The sequence below is a fragment of the Ursus arctos genome, unplaced genomic scaffold (genome assembly GCF_023065955.2).
Source record: "Ursus arctos isolate Adak ecotype North America unplaced genomic scaffold, UrsArc2.0 scaffold_12, whole genome shotgun sequence".
Classification (NCBI taxonomy): Eukaryota; Metazoa; Chordata; class Mammalia; order Carnivora; family Ursidae; genus Ursus; species Ursus arctos.
The window spans coordinates 28838800-28851782 of NW_026622786.1; the positions used below are offsets into that span (position 1 = coordinate 28838800).

A 12983-nucleotide genomic window follows, 5' to 3' on the forward strand; every position below is an offset into this window, starting at 1 on the left:
TGAGCTGGCTGAGCCGCTCTCCGCTGAACCTGCTGGGGCATTATGTCAGTGGTGTATGTCACATGCAGAAACCACCAAATACCGCCTTTCCAATCCCAGCCGGGTTCCAGAACACTTCAGTATTTGGAACTGTCTTGTCTTTACTGCTCTCATGTTGAACCTTTGTTACAAGACACCAGTGCCAAAAGGTTTTGCGTAATATGTCCTCACACTATTTATTTTGATGAAAATACTCAAAGAACCTCATTTGACTAATTCAAGACAAGACCCGTGTTCTCTGTTGCCTGCCTGTGACCACACTAAGAATGAAGATGAGTACAGGCTCTCATCGATCCGTGGGTTTGTCTGCCGCGGGAAAATTCTGTCAGCCCTTATTGCCTTATTCACGCGGGTAGGAATCTAAAGCCCCCGTGACATTCCTCCCACCCGGATGGTGGAGCTCTGTCTCCCGAGGGACTGACCGACTTCGTGCGACTGGAAAAGCTACAGCAGGTTACGATGTGCTGCTTCTGTCTCAATAATGCTGAAAAGAAAAGAACTCTCAGGAAAGATGTAACAGGAAAACCTGCTAAAGGGAGAAAAAGGCCATTGTAGAAAAACAGACACCGAGTGAGAAGAGGTTAGGCTTCCTCCGATGTTATTGCCCTGTTGGAGTGTTCAGAGCAGCAGCGTTCTAACCACTTAGCAAAGTTCATTTTTGTCTCTTTGTCAGGGAGTTTGGAGGGGGATGAGCAATTAATCGTCAGTTAAAAGTGTTTCCTCCCTGATTGAAGAGCCCCTTTCTGTCCTGGAGCCCAGTGGGGTGATATGAGGACCATGTGGCTTCTGGCCTAAATATGGATCATTCTAGCGTCGGGTAGATGAAGTCATGCCGTTAATGGTATTTTAAAGCTGTCAAAGATAGACCAGGAGGTCCCAAAGGGACCGTGTGCTTCAGATTGGCAGTAGGTTTTCACTCTAATGGAAGTCCTTCCACAAGCCAGCTTCTGCTAATTCAGAAAAGTGCAACTCAGCGTTGGTATGTGAGGAAACAGCCCCTAAATACCTGGGTCTGAGGGAGACGAGATTCTGTTTGGGTGCCCCTGTTCCTCTGCTGTTATGTCCTTCAAGGCCTGTACAGAAAGGCCACAGTGATATATGGGCTACAGCCGTCCCTCAGCTTCTCCCTCCCTGGCCTCCCCTGACCACTCTGGGGGCGGTGACTGGTCACAGAAACACCTCCTTTCCACCCGGGCTTCCCACGTCACCCCCAGTTTGGTGCAGAGGACCCGACTTGCTCGCTCACCAGACACTGGTGAGCTTCCAGACCCAGCTTAGGGTCTCCCACCGAGCCCCGAGGCGTGCTCCCCTGCCCTGTTTCGCTTCGGTAGTTACCTGGGAGGGAAAGTCCTCCTGGGCTTAAATCCCTGCCAGAGTCGCCCCAGTGATAATGCTGCTTCGCTTTATTGACACCGGCTTTAATTAGGGGTTTCAGGTCTTGCCGCTCATAATTAGTTTCCGCTGTAATTAGGGTTTCAAAATTAAATTGGGATTGATTGCCTGATAGCAAAGCGGAAATACAGCTCCAGTTCTTGACCGTGTATGCTGCTTCCCTTGGCATGAATTTCTCATACCAAAAATAACACTCTGGTAGCCATGGTAACTTTCCATTTGGTCTAATCCATATCATCTCGGGAGAAACTAGAATGTTATTAATAGTGTTTGTTGTATGGGAAGAAAACTAAAAATATAAAAGCTCCTTCATTACATAGGAGACCAATCACACTGGCACTTTGAGGGAATAAAATCTTACTTGCAGAGATTTGCTGTAATTTGGAATGTATTTAGGGGCCTCGTGTGGACTTGCATACAAAGGCCCTGGAGAGGAGAGAGACCGGGATGGGGGAGCAAAAATGGAGAGGAGAATTAAGGGTATGCAGTCCTCACTGGCCCCCAGGGAACTGAGCCCAGAGATGAGATGTTCCAGCCACGTTGAGGGTCGTGACCTTAACATCCTGGGCGAGAAACGGAAAGGCTGTTTTGCTTATGCCCAGTGGAAAAGAGTTTGGAGTGAAGATGTTATTGATCCATAACATTACTGGGGCACATTCAAGTTCAGAAGTCCCTGAACATCAAATGCAGTAGCCCATCCATGTGTAAGCACTCTTTGGTGGTGGGGGGGGGGGTGATAAATGACAGTGGAGGCACGGCCCCCCTACTTTGAAGGACTTACTACAAAAGCAGCAGGTCATGATGTCATTTCGTTACATTTGCAGAAGTCTTTCCAGCTTCCTTGTGAGGTCCTTCACAAGGAGTGCAAGTGAGACTCTTCCTGGAGTCTCAAAATGAGCGCTCCAAGTTGGCAGGGCACTAGTTTACCCCTCCCCACAGGGGAGAAACTGAGGCTCAGAGAAATTACCTACCCAGAATCATTTAGTGGGGCACCAAGGGTAGAAACCAGGTTCTACCTTCATCTGGCTTCAAGACCCATGTCCTTTCTACGATACCATGTTAAGACCATTGAAACCTAAAATGAGATGATATTGTATATATTAATACTTTCGCACACAATGCGGTTGGGGAAAAACAGTGCCAAGCTCGGGGGGATGTCGAACTGCTTTTCAGAGAACAGGTAATCTGTTCTAGGTCCCTCGTGAACCCCAGAAGGAATTTGGTGTGCAGCATGGTAGATCCCGTTTCTAGAACTGGCAGTAAGAACAAACCTCCACTTCTTGTCCCTGTGTCTCTGATTTTTCTTGTGTGGGGGCAGGGGGAAAGGAGCTGAATTTTGCCAGCCTTACCAGCGGTCACCCCTGAGGAGGAGCAGTATGGCTTTAACCCGAGTTACCTGGCAGGTACAGAGTAGCCACATTTCTGAAGGAGCCTCAACAGAGTTTGGAATACAGAGTCAGTGGATGAATGAGCCACCGAGTCTTGGCTAACCAGCCGCTAAGTCCAGTGGCAGTGGTCTTATCAATGAGAAGTCATGGCTAGAAGGCAGTGGGTTTTAAGCATATGCTTTCCCACACATAGATTTGATCATCTTTGTGGCCATCAAGCGCTCTATAGTGGAAAGAGCTGAAATCGGGCTGTTGCTACTGTTGTGTTTTGTTTTGCTTTCAGTTGTTTCCTTTGCCCCCCACAGAAAGGATTTGGAGCCTCTCTGAATGCACATTACAGCCCAAGGTGTCCCATCTGCCATCCCTTGAGGGTTGGATTCCTGGAACTTGTTTTCATTAGAAACTGCCTTCCTGTGTGAATGTGGTAGAGCTGAGGTCCTGCTTGCCTTCGCTGTGGCCAGTCCCGTGGTCTCTTTGCTGTTGTGACAGCTTGGGCACTAGTCCTCCACCCTGGTGTGGACGATGGCCTCAGCTGTCTTAGGGGGGCTGATGCACCATCATCATGAACTGTGCAAGGTGGAAAAAGCCACCCGGGAGGTGTCTTTCCAAGGTGACTCAGCCTCTCCTCATGGAGGCTGCTAGTTGCTCATTTCTCTCTCCTGCCTCCCCCCCCCCCCCCCCGCAAAAAAAAGCCTAGCGCAGCTTTTTTTTTTTTTTAAAGAGACCTAAATGCATTCCATTGGCATCTGGGAGCTTGAGGAATCTGGTTTCAGCATCAGGGAAAGGAAGGACATGCCTGATGGCGGCTGGGTCCCAGCATCCCCTCTCCGCAGACCCCGGAGCTTGGATCCCTGCCGAGGCCTTGTTTTTGTTGGAGAGACGTGGGTGGGAAGCAGAAATGAGACTGGGATCCTGGGAAAATTCTGTTAGTGGGTTTATCACCTCCAGGACTAAAGAGAAAGGGGCCTGTGCCAAACGGGGGTGGGGGGGGGGGAGAACGCTGGAGAGTCAGGGTGCTCGGGCCACAGAGATCTTCCTGCTCTGCCACGTGAGAGGTCCACAGTACGTGGAGGCCCCAGGGCCCTGTCACTGGGTTTGAAGATGTCAGAGACAGCTCTGGGGTCGTTTAGCTGATGCACATTTGGGATGTCTCCAGGCCAACAGAGGAAACTGGGGCTGCCCTGGTTGGGAATGGGAGGGGCGGGGCGGGGCGAGGAGGGGTGCCTCATGAGTTCAGACTGCGGCTTCTCTGTCCTATCTGGATCGCCACTGCGTGTCCACAGCCCCAGGGGCTACTGTTGGAATCTGGCTCCAGCCATGAGAACATTGCAGCTTATTTTTCTGGCTTACAAAGACCTACGATCAGGCTTTTAGTTTGTATAGAGAACAGCTCTCCTCAGGGTCCACTCTGAAACACGTGTGCTGTCACAGAAGCAGTTCTGCACAGAGAACCAAGGGGCTAGAATCCCAGTTTCTTAATAAGATGGAATTTGAGAGACCCGGGGGCCAGCCTCCTCCTTACAGTGGGGGCTCCTCCCGCACCCCGGTGTGTGTGCCGAGGAGCTGCTGGACGCTGGGGACACGTGCAGGCTCCTGCCCTGAAGGAGCAGTGCCGTGTCCACCGGGTAGATGGGTGTGCAGGGGACTCCGCCGTGCCTGGCCGGCGCAGGGCAGGCCGAATACTCGGCCAAGGCTTTCCTCCAGCCCTGGGGCAGGGAGCTTCCTGGAGGAGGTAACACTGAGCGGCTGCTAAAGGAGCAGTAGGCGGAGGAGGCATGGGCCAGAGAGAGAGAGAGAGCGCCTCATGCACTGGACCTCGGGCCGCAGTCGGGAGCGGAAGGAGAGACGGTGGGCGAGCGGACAGCGCAGGCCAGCGGGCCCCGTGAACAGTGTGGCTGGGGGAGCAGGGGCAGGTCTGGGGCCCGGTCCCTTTGCGGGTAGCACGAGCTCAAGAAGCACAACCAGCGTCTCCCCCAACTCATGCCTGTGTCCTTGAAGCCTCCTGTCTGCTCTGCTTGTCCCTGCTCGGCTCGCTCTGGTCTGACTCCCTCCGCCTTCTCTTTAGGTCCTTTTTAAAAACTCAGATCTTGTTTCTTCACAGCAGCAGTTAAGAGCATCAGGCACCGTATTTTTCCGTCCCCACCCCTGCCCCCACAAGCCACAGCTAGATCCAGATCCAGATCCTCGCTTCCTCTGAGGATGAAGTGTCCCTCTCCCTGACCGAGGCTGGCCCAGACACCTGTGCCCATGACCACCCCCTCCTCTCCGTTGGTCTCTCCTCAGGGACCTTCAGACTGTCCTTCCCCACCAATACTTGCCTCTTAGTTTGTAAACATGCTTCAGTCTTTCTCAGTCTAACAATACTACTTATTTCCATGTCTTTACTTCCTGGTCCTTCCTCCACCCAAGAACTGATTAACACAATCTCTGCTTCCTCACTTCCCAATGGCCACTCAGCCTCCTTCGCCCCACCAGCAGCCTTGCCAAGTCCAGTGGATGCCGTCCAATTCCGGTTTTATTGGAACTCTGCCGCACTTGGCATTATTGGCTCTTCCTTCCTGAAGTCTGTTTTCTCGCCGGCTAGGACACTGCACTCTACTTATTCCCCTGGATCCTTCCTGACCACTCCCACCCTATTGCTAGGGACTAGATCTTTGTGTCCCCCCAAAATTCATGTCAAAATCCTAACCTCGAGTGTGATGTGTTAGGAGGTGGTAGGTGGAGCCCTTATGAACGGGATAGTGGTCTTGCAAAAGAGACCCCAGGGAACTCTCCTGCCCCTTCTGCTAGGTGAGGACACGGGGAGAAGAGGGCTATCTAGAACAAGGAAGCAGGCTAGACGCTCAGTTTGCCGGCACCTTGATCTTGGACTTGCCTTCACAACTGTGAGAAACATGTTTGTGGCTTCAGCCACACAGTGCGTGGTATTTTTCTTATAGAAGTTCCAACAGATGAAGACACTTCCCTCAGTTTCTCTTTCTGGCCTGCCTCTTAAAAGCCAGTGTCCCCTAGCCCTCTTCTGATACGCCCTCAACGCCCCATCTTGTAGGTGGCAGTTGAGATAGGCTCCCCCTCCTTCGGAGGAGTCCCCAGCTCGTGGCCAGTCCGGTCCTCCTCCCCACAGCCTGGTGAGCCACTCCCACAGGCCCCTCAGCCCCTGCAGCCTCTACCACAGACCCGCTCTGGCTGTGCTTCTGTGTTGGGAGTTGGTGCGTCAGCATCTTCCAGAAGCTCCCATGCCTCTTCCCCCTGTTCTTATTTTCATATCTCATCAGTTATGTCTTAGGATTTTACTCCTAAACGTTTCTGTCATCTGTCTCTTCCTCCCTGACTCTGCCACCAGTACTGTGCTCCTTCAGGCCTCGCCATCTCTTGGTTGAAATTCCGTGGTAGCCTCCTAACTGGTCCTCCTGCCCTAAATCTTCATAGGAAATTATTTCACCTTTGTGTTTGTCATTTCTAGATGCAGGGAGCATACTGCGCCCTTGAGGCAACGCACTCCCCCGCACAAACAACTCTAATTGCTAGAATGTCCCTCCTGACGTTGAGGGGGGTTGTCTACCTTATTCTGCAGCTAAGTGGGCCTAACAGGCCTTCAGATGCATTTCTTCGCTCGTGTTATTGTGAGCATGTCTATTTGGAGACCAAATTGGCTGGTATGAGTGAACACCTAGAAATAAAACTGTGTGTGTGCGTGACTCTAGATTAGTTTCCCTAGGGACTTAAACCAAGACTATTTGACCATCATCTTGGGATGGCAACAGCCCAAGCCTTCAGCTATTTCCACACAGCCCTCGTGTTTCTTTTAAGTCTGTTCTGTATGGACTAAACATTTCCAGTTCTTTATATTCTTTGGGAGGCTTGAATTCTAGTTTTTAGTCAGTTCTATTCTGTAAGTCTGAGCAAATCATGAACATTCAGGGCCTTGGTGATGTTTTCTCTTGGGAGATAGGAATCTTCTTACTACCTGTTTAACTCCAGGGATGTTGTACAGATTCATGAGATCTGAGTTGTCTTGTTTTAGGTGTCTTGGTTCTCTGAAGTTCAGCTGCTGTTTTCCTATTTCTGTCATGACCTCTAGCATGGTGATTGTGGTTTTCAAAAGCTTGTCAGACGAGATACGTGGGTGTCAAGTGCTTTGAGTTCCTCTGGGAGAAATATGCCTTTAAAGTGGCGTGTGAGTTGTATGTTGGAAGTGGTAGAGTCGATGCTTGGCCAAAACCCATCTTGTGATGAATCACTGGGTTTTACTGAGAACCTACTGTGTACTTGGCCCTGACATATGATGTGCTTTATCCTAACACAGATGTCTGAGACCGTTGTTAGTCATGGTAAGTTTTTTTAGAGGTAAATTTGGAAAGTCATTTTTTCTACACCCCACGCTGGAAAGATTTCAGAGTCTTTGGATTTTCCTCTGGGTGTTTGGCATTTCTCATTTTTCTTTCCAATTACATCTCCTAATGTCTTTCACCCATGATGCATTTTGTTTATTCAGTAGTGCCTCATTCATTCAAGGTGAATTAAGAAAAGGATGATACAGCTGACCTTGAACAACCCCTCCGTGGAAAGCTCATGTACAAATTAACTACTAAGAGCCTACTGTTTACTGGAGCCTAACATGAACAGTCCACTAATGCGTATTTTGTATGTTTTATGTATTATACACTGCATCCTTACAGTAAAGTAAGCTAGAGAAAGGAAAATGTTCTTAAGAAAATCATGAGAAAGAGAAAATACATTTACAATACTGCGCTGTATTTACCCAAAAAGCCCCGCATGTGAGTGGACCTGCACAGTTCTCACCTGTGTTGTTCAAGGGTCAACTATATTTGAATTGAGTTGGTTTCGACTTTCTGATATTCAGCTGAAGCACAAATAGGGCATCTGTTTTGGAGAACAGCTGTGATCCACCAAATCACTCCTACTTTGGATTGAGATGAACTAACAAGGTTGAATCGCCAGTGGGAAACATTTCTGGCTTGCATCTCCTTGCATTCTGAGCTTTGGTCAGCTGGTCTCCAAACCCTTACCCTGGGGTCTGCCTTAGCCAGGGCGGTCTCTGTTTCTCCTTTCCCCATAGATGCTAACGAAGCACTACTTTTCCTGAATGGAATCTCGTGGCCAAGACCCAGTGATTAATATTTCACTTCGTTGTCTCATTTAGCCGTGTGCCGGCCCGGTGAGAGAAGTACCATCGGAAGTCAAGGACTTGGGGAAAGGGAGCAAAGCAGTAGAAAGGGGGGTGTCATAGGTCAACTGGTACTCAGCTTTTATTCGAAACCTTCTATTTCACAGACCCAGTCAATGGTTAAGTGCAAGCAGGGACCTTCAGCCTTCCTCCTAAGTGTGGCAATCTGATTTCTCGCTGGGAGGAATCCGAAACCAGGGCTGCCTCATGGGGATGATGAGGCGGCTTGTCCTCTGCAGGCTGCTTCCGGAAGCCATCCGCTAAATTAGATCTAGAGGGGAAGGTACCCGGCCCGGCTTTTTCAGCCGGGCAACATGCTAACAAATGGCTTGTTGAAAATCTCACTGTGTTTCAGCTTATCGTTTGCCAGGGAAAGATGAGACCCCTTGGTGCTGAATACTGAGTGAGTCCCCGGGCGCTTTGTCGAGAGGGTAAGAACATGATGGGCAAAGCCACCGGGGCAGGCAGCGGTGGAAGGAGATCTTACGGTATAAGGAGCGTGTGGAGCAGTTTCCCGCCCGTGTAGGTGACCACTGTGAAGGAGAGTGGCCGCGTCGGTTGTTGTGGGGCGTGCGACATGCTGTCCAACTTTGAATTCCTCCTACAGTTTTTAGACTCATCAGTCTCCTGTGAAAAATAATTTTCAGTCGCTTGCTGTTCCATCAAAATAAAACCAAGTGTCAAAGGCAGTAACGTCATGATCCTGCGGGATGGGAAGGCGTGGAGATCTTGCCTAGAGAGTGATGGGGGATGAAAGGCAACTGGGGTTAGAGATCTAAGGGAGCTATGGGCACCCATCAGAATGGGGAGCCTAATGCAATGAGCTAAACTGGGGGGGATCCAGTTACTACTAGGGGGTGCACCGTGTTAAGACTCCAACCCACACAATTTAAATAAAACTAGACTTTTTCATTCACACACATGGGAAGCAGAATTATAATGGAAATTTCTCAGAGCCTTGATTAAACAAGGAATTCCACAGATGTTCTCTTCATATTTCCTATTCATGGCTTATGAGCCTCTTTTGATAAGTGTTTGGTAAGGATTGATCATGAATAAAAAGGAAATCTCTTGGATTTGGGCTCTGCAGTGGGTTCGATGGCAGTCTCCTGTCTGCACCAGGGTCTGGGGGCCCCCGTATCATCGTCTGTCTGTGAAAAGAAAACTCACATGTGATAGGAAAATGAATCATCTTAATTTAACAGCAAATTGCAAATTAGTTTTTAATGGCACCAGAGTAAGAATCTGGTGTTAAGTGTGATAGATGATACGGGTTTAATTCTAAAATGGTAAAATGGCATCAAAAGCCATCTGCAGAATCTTTTCCGAAGATGAGATTCTTTCTAGGATTTGGAAAGGAGAAATTTAGGTCCTCAAGGTACTTAAACATTAACATCAAATTAATTGAAGTGTTTCAGAATGCTTAAACTTTCTGAGATTTTATGAGATGTCTTCGCTACCGATGGCTTGCTCACAAGGGGCCAGACGCCCTCACTGACCTCAGATAGGATAGAGAACTCGGAGAACTTCCGCAAAACCGCAGCTGTACCTTCTCTTCAGATGTCTTGTCCCCTCAAACCACGGAGTCATTCTTACCCACGCCTGCGTCTCCCATCAGCTCTAGTCGAGGAGGCCGAGTGGCGTGGCAGGCGCTTGGTCTCTGGGTCTAATCAGAGGCACGGTGTTCCAGTGGCTCTCGCACTCTTGATTTAGAACTGACCTCCTAATTGTTTCTGCGGCACTGTGGCCCAGGGCGGGAGGAGTATGTATGGGTTAGGAAGCTGCCCACGAACACTGTTTCACTGAGCTTTAATGTAAGGATTGAAAGGAGCTGGCTCAGGGGAAGGGGCCCAGGTGAGACCAGAGGTCCCTATTTGTCAACAGCCCAACACTTAAAAGGTGGGGACATGCTCGGGGTCTCTCCCTTCTAGCTCAGAGAGCACTCGTGTTTGAATTCAAATAAGCGCCTTTCCTCAACTACTTTCTTGCCATCTGCCAGGCAGCTGTTGTAATCAATGTGGACATTTTCTACTGCTGTGTGTGAGGGGTACGTCCTTAGATGCAGTGCCACTGTGCTGTACGTGTCCCGGAGCCAATGGCCAGGCCACCGTGTGCCCACACACTGGGCCGGACCAGGCTGCAATGCCCAACTGCCCATGCGACCATTTGCTTTTGTCTACCAAATGGGATATTTAAAATTTGAATTTGACATTTTTTTTCCCTCTCTGGGCTTTTATTTACAAAGTTAATTGTTTACTTAACTAAAGCCTTTGGCTTTAATCGCAGTTATTAGCACGGAAATGCTGTTTGTCTAGCCTAACACCCAGTGGGAAAGCTGCATCAGTACTTTCAAGCCTTTCTTCTTTTATCTTGGGAGTATAATAAAATATTTTTAGGCAAGCCATAAAGCCAGTGAGTGTCAATAAAAGGTGACACAGAACCCAATATACAAATTGTTTCATATCGAGGCTCAAAGATTGCCACAAATGCTACCTTCTTTCCTTCCTTCCATTCTGCCTCTGATGGAAACACCTGAGGGGTCCTTCCCAGAATTGCTGGGCTTAAAGCTTGGGGAGAACTGGATTTTTATTTTTTGGCCTGTGGGCAAGGTTAAGAGTGGCAGGAGTAACTGGGATTTATTCATCCTGTGGGTTCATGATCAATTTATGCAGGTTTTCAATGGTAAAAAAATACCACTTGGATCTTCTAAAAGCCCTTGATATACTTTGGAATTTGATCATACACTAGTCCACTGCTTTGAAATTCAACACAGGGCAGGGACTCAAAGGGGCTGAGTTTCTGACATCTCCAAAGAATCTCATTTTTAGGCAGAGTGGCTTGCAGGACGGTCCTGCGTGTAGCAGCCTCGGGAAGGCTTCAGAAAGCTTAATGTCACAGTTATCCAGCGTGTGCTCTTTGGAGACAGGGAGCTCAGTCCCTTCGTATGTTCATGCTTATTTAGGGATTGCGATGACGCAGGCTCCAAGGCTTCACAGGTTCGGTGGATTCGAGATGAGGCTCTCTGTCCTTTGGACTCCTGCATTGTCCCAGCTTGGGCCACCTGGTGGCCGCTCGAGGCACCTCCCTGAGGGGTCTCCCAGCAGCTCAAAGGAGGATGCGGGCTTCGCTCAGAAAATAGACCAATGTTGCGTGATGATCCACACCACCAGGACACTTACAGTGTTGTTTGTGATCATAATTTCTGGGTTCGATTTCTAGAAGAATGTGACCTGCACGGTTGGTGCTACTTGATAAGAGGCCTGGACTATTGTCAACCTCTCTGTCAACTGAATAAATCGCCCAGGGCAGAAGAAGGGAAGCTTTTGTTTGAGAGCCCATAGCTTCTGGGTGCTCTGGCCCGCCACTCCTGACTGGGATAGAATAGCCCAGAAGCTTGCCTCCCTCTTCATTCTCTCCCTGCTCCCTTCCCCTCCCCTCCCTTCCCTTTCCCCTCTTGTCATGCACAGATTCCCTTCCTCCTTTTCTTTTCTTTTCTTTTTTTTTAGACTTTATGCATTTGAGAGAGAGCACACAAGCAGGGGGAGAGGTAGAGGGAGAGGGAGAAGCAGACTCCCCGCTGAGTGGGGAGCCTGATGCGGGGCTCGATCCCAGCACCTGAGATCATGACCTGAGCCGAAGGCAGACGCTTAACTGTCTCAGCCACCCAGGCGCCCCTCATTTTTTTATTTCAAGCAAGTTAATTGCCAGCCCTGATCAGAGAATGAATGACTAGAAAATCATCTCAATTTTAAAAATTCAACAAAAAACATCTATGACTGAACATCCAAGGCCCTGGAAGACACATAATCTCTGTACCAGGGCCTCTCAGCCTTGTGCAAAACCCGACTGTTTTGCACACTCACGCTGCCGCTCTGTCACCTGTGTGCTGTGGACACGTGAGCCCGCTGGAGCTAAGCAGGAGCACTTGTTAGTACCGGGATGTGTGCGTGCATGCGAAGTGCTTCCCACCGGGGACCGTGCCCTCTCACAGGTGGTCAGCGTCACCCTGCGCAGATAGAAACATTCAGTGCTGGGGTGCCTGGGTGGTGCAGTTGTTAAACGTCTGCCTTCGGCTCAGGGCGTGATCCCGGCTTTCTGGGATCGAGCCCCGCATCACGCTCCTCCGCTGGGAGCCTTCTTTTTCCTCTCCCACTCCTCCTGCTTGTGTTCCCTCTCTCGCTGGCTGTCTCTCTGTCAAATAAATGAATGAAATCTTAAAAAAAAAAAAAGATTCAGCGCTGCTTAGAACCCCAAGAACTGTCGACTTCAATCTGAAATAAACAGAATAAACAAACCCATGCCTCAGGAGAAATCGGTTATTCCAGCTTCTAGCTTTTTTATTCCATCAGAACTCAATTCTCAAAGGCTATCTCTAAAACCTTCTGATGGATTTCATAAGTCTTTAAAAAAACATTCTTTGGTGAAATAACTTTCCATTCTTGTGGCTACCAGTCTTCTTGGAAAAGGCTTTCAAATTCTGCATCGTGTCAAGCTAGCGCCTGCGGTGTGCCAGGCCGGGTGCTGGTGCCCCGTGCTTTCTGAGCCCTAGAGCAGGTAGCCCTAGGAAGTGAGAACTCTTACCCTCTTGGCACGTAGAGAAACAAGTTAAGCAAAGTCTAGAAAGGTGGCCAGGGTCACCTGTTCTTGACCAACATCCAAACTCTCTTTTTCCCCACCCGGTGACAAGCTTAGCTCCGGTCAGCCAGTGTTTACTGGGCACCTGCTGTGTGCCAGGCACGAGGCTAGGCTCAGGGAACCAAAGGCAAATATGGCCTGGCCTCTGTCCTCGAAGAGCTTATGTCCAGCAGACTACACTGCCTCACGGGCTAGCTGTCATTAGTGGTTTAGAGAAGAAAAGATGGCTTAGTTAGGCCTTCAGGGCCCCTGTCTGCCTCATCCAGCTCCCCCTCTGTCCTCTCCCCGTTTCCCAACCTGGGCTCCCACCAGGCAGTTGGAGCCTCTGGGGGGGGGTGTCA

The 12983-nt window shown here is 49.5% G+C and overlaps 1 protein-coding gene across 3 annotated transcripts in view; it reads left to right on the forward strand.

The window, feature by feature from the left end:
• The window catches only part of BCAR3 (BCAR3 adaptor protein, NSP family member), a 130749-nt gene that overhangs the window by 79902 nt on the left and 37864 nt on the right, over positions 1–12983 (forward strand). The gene's annotated exons all lie outside the window — the stretch shown is intronic.